This window comes from Mus pahari, chromosome 1 (assembly GCF_900095145.1).
Source record: "Mus pahari chromosome 1, PAHARI_EIJ_v1.1, whole genome shotgun sequence".
In the NCBI taxonomy this organism is placed as follows: domain Eukaryota; kingdom Metazoa; phylum Chordata; class Mammalia; order Rodentia; family Muridae; genus Mus; species Mus pahari.
Genome location: NC_034590.1, coordinates 27804324 through 27813203, shown reverse-complemented (window position 1 = coordinate 27813203; position 8880 = coordinate 27804324). Strand labels below are relative to the sequence as shown.

Sequence of the window (8880 nt, the reverse complement as noted above, 5' to 3'; positions counted from 1 at the left end):
ACAATTGATAGCAATTAGAAAAGCTTATTTTGTTTTTTGCAAGGACTTTTGTTTTTTACCAATGAAATTGCATCTCTTAAAATAAATTATAAAGGTTTAAATTAATTTGAAGCCTTAAAACAAGATCTTAGCCCATTAACATGTCTTGGAAGCCTGAAAAAAAAACATTTTGAAGTAATTTAATTTTTTGCTGTAAAATTTTATATATCACAATTTTATTTAGCATAACTAAAACCTTAAACATGAAAAGGATATGGTCTCTGAGAGCAGGATTCCAGGTAAACTTTCGTATAGGTCGTAGCTAATACTTACTATGCTGAAAATTTAAACTCTTAGCTTATTGTATTAAAGCAGAGACAATAAAAATTATTTTTATAAAATGTAAGCTGTATAAGCTATATTTAGAGGTAAAACATATTAATGATAACCAGTTTACCAAAAGCAAACCCTTAACATTTATCAAGTAAAAATAAACTCTTTAATAATTTTATATGAAGTAGGCAAGCTACCCTGCAATGTTTGATTGACCTCCTATAAATTTTGAATTAAATCTTTACTATTAGCAACACGTGGACAGCCTCCCTGAAGGTAGGGNGTGTGGCCACAAGAACTTTTTTGGCGCGGTTTTTGAAACAAAAGAAAAAGTCCATGGTTTGTGAGACAAAGGAAAAGCCCAACAAGGCCATTTTGAGCTTAATCTTCACCACGTGGGAAGGTAAAACCCAATTTTAAAACACCTTTTCAAACTCTGAATGACTCAAACCCTGAGTTAACCAATTTAAAGCTAACTGTTTGTAACCAAAGTTATAACCTTTAATGAACATCAATAACTTAAGCCATGTAGAGTATTTTTTATAACCTTAAAGCAGTCAGAGACTGAAATGAAGCGGCTACAGGAATTTTAAATTTAGACCACAGAACTTTAGACTCTTTAAAAAGCAGTTTTTTGCAGGAGCCCTCCTGCTGGGTTTAATTCCTTGCTAAGCCACAGCCTCCTCAGGGTTGCAGTGGCAAGATTGCGAAAGCAAACACGAATTTAGCAAGCTCTAATATTTTTTAAACATGGAACACAGAACGGCCATGCATACAGACAACGAAACAAGAACGCACATGACTGGACACATAGACAATTGGTACACCAGACATAAGCATACACAGAAGGTATCAAACTTTTCCTGTAGGAGTCCAGAGCGAAAGCCAGATGTCTCTGTACTTTGGTCTGTCTCCAGGAGAATATTACCCTACATTTACTCTCTAGGCCGTGGCCAGGAGGATTTAAAAAATTTTTCTTTTAAACCCAATTTTTCCTTGCCTCAGTACAGTCTGTAGGACTGCAGACAAATGCCTGAACGTCCCATCCTTGTGCACTGCCCCCTGAGGAATGAGGTGTCAGGTTAAACACTTCATTGCTCAATTCAAATTCGTGCCTATAAATACCTTTTTACCCCGGGGTGCATGATATCATACTCACTACACGCGCGGAGCTCCACGACAGCGCCTGACGTTTCAGCCTCATTGCCCCACGTTGGGCGCCACATGTGTGTTTCTGCGCCATGCCACTTGTGTGTGTCTGCGTAGGCAGAAAACACTTTGGACTGGGTTCTTACTGAAGGGCTAAACATCCTAAGATAAGAATGAGCTGCAAGGAAAAAACGAATGCCCTGGCAGTTTGCGCCGATCAGAGCATTATTTATTAATCGGACAAGGGAGAACCCTTAGCCCTCCCCTGAGTCTCTCTGTCTCTCTCTAAGGCACGTGGTCTGATCATGTGGAGCTGTGTCTGGAAGGCGGGTCCGAATGAGTGGGCGGGGACAGTGGGCAGTGATGACGATGATGTAGGGCAGTCTGACAACGCCTCACCCTGGGAGATCTGGGGAGGTTCTCTCAGCAGCAATCCCATCCGTCTGCAGGGGGCGCAATACAATGTTTAGAGGGGGAGTGGTTAGTGGAGGCGAGAGACCCCAACACTAGATGAAGCCTCTCAGAAGACAGTTATGCTAGGCTCCTGTCTGCAAGAATAGCAGAGTACTGTTAGTAGTGTCAGGGTACCTGGGTATCTGGTTTCTCCCATGGGATGAGTTTCAAGTTGGGGCAGTCATTGGCTGGCTGTTCCCTCAGTCTCTGCTCCACCATGGTCCCTGAACATCTTGTAAACAAGACACATTTTGGGTTGAAGATGTGGGTGGATGTCCCCTTCTTCCTCTGAAGGTCCTGCCTGGCTACAGGAGGTGGCCACTTCAGTCTCTGTTACACAACTCAGCTAGGGTTCCCCCTTAGACTCTGTCTTAGTGAGGGTTTTACTGCTGTGAACAGACACCATGACCAAGGCAACTCTTATAAGAACAAAATTGAATTGAGGCTGGCTTACAGGTTCAGAGGTTCAGTCCATTATCATCAAGGCGGGAGCATGGCAGCATCCAGGCAGGCATGGTGCAGGAGGAGCTGAGAGGTCTACATCTTAACCTGAAGGCTGCTAGTGGAAGACTGACTTCCAGGCAGCTAGAACAAAGGTGTTAAATCCTACTCCCACAATGGTACACCTTCTCCAACAAGGCTACATCCCTAATAGTTATACTCCCTGGGCCAAGCATATATAAACTATCACGGGCTCCCTGTATCCTTGACTGTCCCAGGCCTCCAGCTACTCACCAGAGATGCCCCCCCCATTTCCATTTTCATTCCCAACCCTCTCTTGTCCCCCCCACATACCTGAGTGCCACCCCATCCCCCTCCTCTTCTCCTCTTTTACTAAGTTCCCTCTCTTCATCTTCCTCCAAAGACTATTTAGTTTCCCTTCTGAGTGAGATTCACCCATTCTCCATTGACACCTCCTTACTTCCAAGTTACTTTGGTTCTGTGGATTGTAACATGGTTGAACTGCACTTTATGGCTAATGTCCATTTATAAGTGAGTACCTACCGCACATGCCTATCTGACTTAGGGTTACCTCACTCAGAATGATATTCTCAAGTTCCATCCATTTGCCTGCAAAATTCATGATGTCTTTGTTTTTAATAGCTGAATACTATTCCATTGTATAGAATACTATACAATGGAATACTATTTAATCTTTTAAATCTATTCTTTGGTTGAGGGACATCTAGGTTGTTTCTAGTTTCTGAATATTATGAACAAAGCTGCTATGAACATAGTTAAGCAACTGTCTTTGTGGGATGGTGGAACATCTTTTTGGTATATGCCCAGGAGTGGTATAGCTGGGCCTTGAGGTAGAACTATTTCCAGTATTCTTAGAAACTGCCAAATTGATTTCCAAAGTGGTTATGCAAGTTTGCACTCCCACCAGTAATGGAAGAGTGTATCTCTTGCCAGCATGTGCTATCATTTAAGTATTTGATCTTATCCATTCTGACTGGTATAAGAGAGAATCTCAGGGTCCTTCTGATTTGCATTTTCCTGATGACTGAGGATGCTGAAAAATTCTTTACTTCTTGGCCATTTGAGATTCCACTGCTGAGAATTCTCTTTTTATTTCTGTACCCCATTTTTAAATTGGGTTATTTGGATTGTTGGTTTCTAATTTATTTTTAAAATTAATTAATTAATGAATTCACTTTGCATCCCAGTTGCTGTCCTCTTCCTGATCCCTCCCTTGCACAGTCCTTCTCCCTCCCCTCTCCCCTTCTCCTCTGAGAGGGTGGAGTCCCCCTCTGGGCATCCCCCCCCACCCTGTCACATCATATCTCTACAGGACTAGGCACAACCTCTCTTACTGAGGCCAGACACGGCAAGCCCAGTTAGGGTAATATATTCCATAGATAGACAACAGCTTTAGGGAACAGCGTTTGCACCCACTCTAGTTGTTGGAGGACCCACATGAAGACCAAGATGCACATCTGTTATATATGTACAGGGGGCCTAGGTCTAGCCTGAGTATGCTGTTTGGTTGATGGTTCAGTCCCTTAGAGCACCCAAGTGTCCAGGTTAGTTGACTCTGTTGGTCTTCCTGTGGAGTTCTTATCCCCTTCAGGGCCCTAAATTCTTCCCCCAACTCTTCTGTAACAGTACCTGAACTTTCAGTGTTTGGCTGTGTATCTCTGCATCTGTTTTAGTCAGCTGCTGGGTGGAGTCTCTCAAAGAACAGTGATGCTAGGCTCCTGCCTATAAGCATAACAGAATATCATTAATAGTTTAAGGATTGGTGCTTGCCCATGGGATGTATCTTAAGTTGGACCAGTCATTGGTTGGCCATTCCCTCCATACATTCTGGGTTGAAAGTTTTGTGGGTGAGTTGCTCTCCTTATCTCTCTACTGGGAGTCTTGCCTGGCTATAGAAGGTGACTACTTCAGGCTCCATCTTCTCCAGTCTTAGGAGTCTCAGCTAGAGTCACTCCCATAGACTCCCTGGGGCCTTGCCCCATCCCAGTGCCAAGGACTAGCCTCAACTTGGGATTGGGTCCTGAGGAAGGTGTTTAGGAGTGGTGGAAGAAACAACTCAAAGTCAATGATGGGCTGCAAGCTGACAGCTCTGCTGTCTGCTTACTAGATAGCTCTCTAGGTAGCTCAGAAAGCCAGTTAGAAAGATTGTAAAAATGTTGTGTTAGCCCTCTGGATAGCTTTTCAGTTTTCCATCCAAAGTCTGAAAACCTACTAGACAAAAATTCTGAAGATGTGTTAGCTCTCTAGATATCTCTTGGATTTTCCAAACAAACTCAGGAAACCTGCTAGAAAAATTCTAAAAGAGCTGAAATCGCTCTCTGGATAGCTCAGCTCTTACATACCAAAGGCCAGTATTTTATTTACAAAGCAATTCAGAAATTTACCCAAGGTTCCCTTTTGATTAACCCATGAAGCAGCATTTTATGACCTTAGTCCCATAGAAAAAACAGCAGGTACATCTTTTAACATAATAGTGAACTCAGAGATTACAAACAATAAGTATATCTGGGTGGAATCCTACACTAAGATCACTGATCACCACTCCCCTGCTTCCTGGTGCTGCTTTTATTACTTGAACCGTGAGCCTTGTTTTATTTATTTATTTATTTATTTATTTATTTATTTATTTATTTATTTATTTATCTTTCTGTTCCTCTCCCTTTTACTGACTCATTAGTGCAGCTGCCTCTGTTCTTTTGGTGAAACCCCTCATACAATTTATATTGCATCCTTATATGCATCCTTATGTTTCTACATAGTTGAGAAATTCTGTTTATATGTTCTTAAACTCATGTTCTCAGAGTTCTTTCTCATAGTCTTAAGGGCTGTCCTGAAGGCCACAACACTGCCATTTTGCTGCGGAACATTAGACATAGCCTTGCCTCCTGGAATTGTACTGTTTCTGATTATTATGGAGTCATTATCCTTGGTAGAGGGAACATTCCATGATAACTTTGGCAAGGAGAACATTCTCTGAAAGAGGAACATGAAGACCCAGCCCTGCTGGCCTTGCTCCAGGGGTGAGAACCATGTCACTCCATCCCTCTGTAGCCATGCTGGACACATGATCTGTGTTATGTCCCAGATCTGTGGCATGTCCTAGAGATTCTTTCCTCCCACCACTGATTTCTGGTTTCCTTCTCTTGCTTTCCCTACATGTGATACACCCATTTGGCGACCTTCCCCCCACCTAGTCCTTTTAACATACCTGCTAGCAAGACATAAATACAAATATTCATTGTAGTTTAGACAATGAATCTTAACTGTTTATTTTTACATTTTCTATTTGACTTCTCATTTCTGAAGGAAAATCTCTGAAGATTACCTCTATTTAGCATCATAACACAAGTTGGGGAAGATGACAAGACACAGTTTCTAAATATGAGTAGACAATGCTAATTTTAAATTTATTTTCTCTTGAAAACTGATACTTTATTAATTTCCACAGTTTCAAGCAAGTGTCATGCTTTGAAAAAAGAATCACATAATTTATCTTTTATATTTAAATTTTCTTACTTTATTTTTCAATACTTGCAATGAAACTGAGACACCAAAAAAATGTACTTCTAAATTTTGATCTACACTGTCAATAATGAAAGCAGAATTCACATGAGGCAATCAATTTAAAGGACTGGATAAAGCTGTTGGTGTGTGTATCTATTCTTTGTAACGATTACTAAGCCATTCATGTCTACAGAGAATGGTTGTGTTTGTGCTGCTCCAAACCTTATTCTCTCCTCTAGAAGGAAGCCCTTCCTCCAGCTGGAGGGCAACAGCGAGCTGAAGAAGAGACTTCTTTTCCAGCTTTTGTTCCTATAGCTCCTCTTAAAAATTATTTAAGTTATTTCCTTTGCATTCCAATCATAGCTTCCCTTACCTCTTCTCCTCCCTGTCCCTCCCTCTCACCTTCCCTCCCAGACATCCTTCTGTCCTTCATTTCTCCTCAAAAAAGGCTCAGGAAAAAGGGGGATCTCCCATGGATATGTCAACACACCTTGGCATATCAAGTTGTAGTAGGACTAGGTGCATCTTCTACTGTGGCTAGGCAAAGCAGTCCAGTTAGGGGAAAGGGATCCAAAGGCTAGTAACGAAGTCAGAGGCAGACTTTGCTCTTGCTTTTACGAGTCTCACAAGAAGACCCAGCAGCTTGTGCCAAGGGCCTAGGTCCACGCTCTCTGTTGGGTTGTTCAGTCTCTGTAGGCTCCAATGGGCCTAGGTTAGTTGATTCCGTGTTTCCTTGTGGTGCCCTTGACCTATCTGGCTTCTTCTATCTTTTACCCTCTCTTCCATAGATTTCTCTGAGTGTCACCAAATGTTTGGCTCTCAGTTTCTGCATCTGTTTCCTCCAGGTGCTATTCCCCCCCCTCCCCCCCAGGTTTTTAAAAGAATATTTCACAATATATTTATTTCTCAGAAAATATTGAACCAGAGGTATTGATCAGATATCACAGGAGCATGATGAGCAAGTCACAGTGTAGATTATCATTTAGGAATTTTTTTTTGGCTAAGGATGGAATTCTCTATGTAAGTACAATACTGTATCTAAGAGTTTCTTAACGCCATTCATTCTTGATTTGGAGTGCAATCAGCACTGGGGTTGACAGTTTAACCCATGGGAAGATGGTGAAAACACACAATTTTATCCTTGTCTCCTCCTGATCATCATATTGATGGATGCATCTGAGCTTCCAGGAATTACTCTAAACATGTCAGGTGTGGCAACTCACACATCCCAGCTTTTCTCAGTAGAAATACTTTCATTTCCATTTTACTCGTGTTTGACTGATGTGCAAATACATAAAAGTGACTTGTTCAATATTTACATATATGAGTTCCATCCACACAATTTCACTCCAGATTTCATCCCCCCCCTTAAAAATTTTTTTTTCAGTCCTGAATATAAGTGTAGTTCTGAGTGTGGGAATGTAGACAAGATGAATAGTATCTGGAATTGCAGTCATTGTGAGATGTGCGATATGGGTGCTAGCAATAGAAATGGAGAGCTCAGCATAAGCAGTATCTATTCTTAACTGCTGAGCCATCTCTCTAACTCTCAGATTTCATCTCTGCATCATTGCACTGTTTCATCTTCTTAGAAATAATTAGTACAGGCAGGTAAACCCAGTATCTCATGCTTAGTAGTCGAGAATCCTTACACTGTTTTACTTGCCTTTTGATTGCTTCGATAAGACACAATGACAAAGGTAACTTATAAAGGAAGACAGTTAATTTGGGGGTCATGGTTCTAAAAGGTTAGAGTCCATAACCATTATGGTGGGGGAAATGTATCTGGCATGCAGCAGGCAAGCACACATAGTGCTGGTGGAGTACCTGGGAGTATACATCTGACCTAGACCAAAAGTCTGTCTTCAGTGTCACAGCCCTAAGTGAATGGCTGAGGATGAGAGAAGAGATGGGCTAGATTGCTTTTTGCCAACTCGATACAAGCTAGAGTCAGCAGAGACGGGGGAACCTCAATTGAGAAGATGCTTCTAAAAGATCGGACTGTACACAAACCTGTAGGGCATTTTCATAACTAGTGATTGATGTGGGAGGGTCCAGCTCATTGTGGATGGCAGGGGTGCATCCCTGGGCTGGTGATCCTGGGCTCTATAAAAAAGCAGGCTGAACAAGCCATGGGAAATAAGCCAGTGTACTGACTGGTTTTATATGTCAACTCAACACAAGCTAGAGTCATCAGAGAGGAAGGTGCCTCATTTGAGGAAATGCCTCCATGAGATTCAGCTGTTGGGCATTTTTTTTCAACAGTGATCATTGTTGGTGGTGCCATTCCTGGGAGGGTGGTCTTGGTTCCTGTAAAAAAGCAGGCTGAGCAAACCACATGAAGCAAGCCAGTAAAGAGCACCCCTCCATGGCCCCTGCATCATCTCTTGCTCCCAGGATTCTACCTTGTTTGAATTCCTGTGCTGACTTCCTTTGGTGATGAACAGCAATGCAGAAATGTAAGTCAAATAAACTCTTCCCTCTCCGATTTGAATTTTGGTCATGGTTTTGTAGCAGCAATAGAAATCTAACAAAACCAGCCAGTAAGCAGCACTCCTCTATGGCTTCTGTATCAGCTCTTCCCTATAGAATTCTGTCCAGTTTGAGTTCTTGTCTTGATTTACTTCGATGATGAACAGTGATATGAGGAAGTATAAGCCACTCTCCAAGTGTTTCATCACAGTAAGAGTAGAACAGTAGAGATGATGATGTCTATTAAGGTTATTAAGAAGTACAGTTTATTATATACTATTTGAAGTAGAAAAAAAAATGGGTCAAGGTCAGCAGAAAGCAAAAACAATGTTTGCAAAGAGAATATGGGATACTTCAAACACAGTTGCTTTAGGACTGATAGTCACAGCTCTTCATGAGGCAAAGCTGGTTTCCCAAGAATGTAAACCTTAACTCCTTTAAGACGCTGAGCCCAGTGCCAGACGGGACCTTGCCAATTCTGCCCCTGAGCAAGGACATAGAACAAGA

The 8880-nt window shown here is 41.8% G+C and overlaps 1 non-coding gene across 1 annotated transcript; it reads right to left on the bottom strand.

Annotated features, from left to right (window-relative positions):
• Positions 1 to 4651: 4651 nt before the first annotated feature.
• Positions 4652 to 4714, bottom strand: LOC115062792. The gene has a single exon (XR_003842719.1). It is a non-coding gene; the product is annotated as a U7 small nuclear RNA (small nuclear RNA).
• Between the last annotated feature and the right edge of the window lie 4166 nt (positions 4715 to 8880).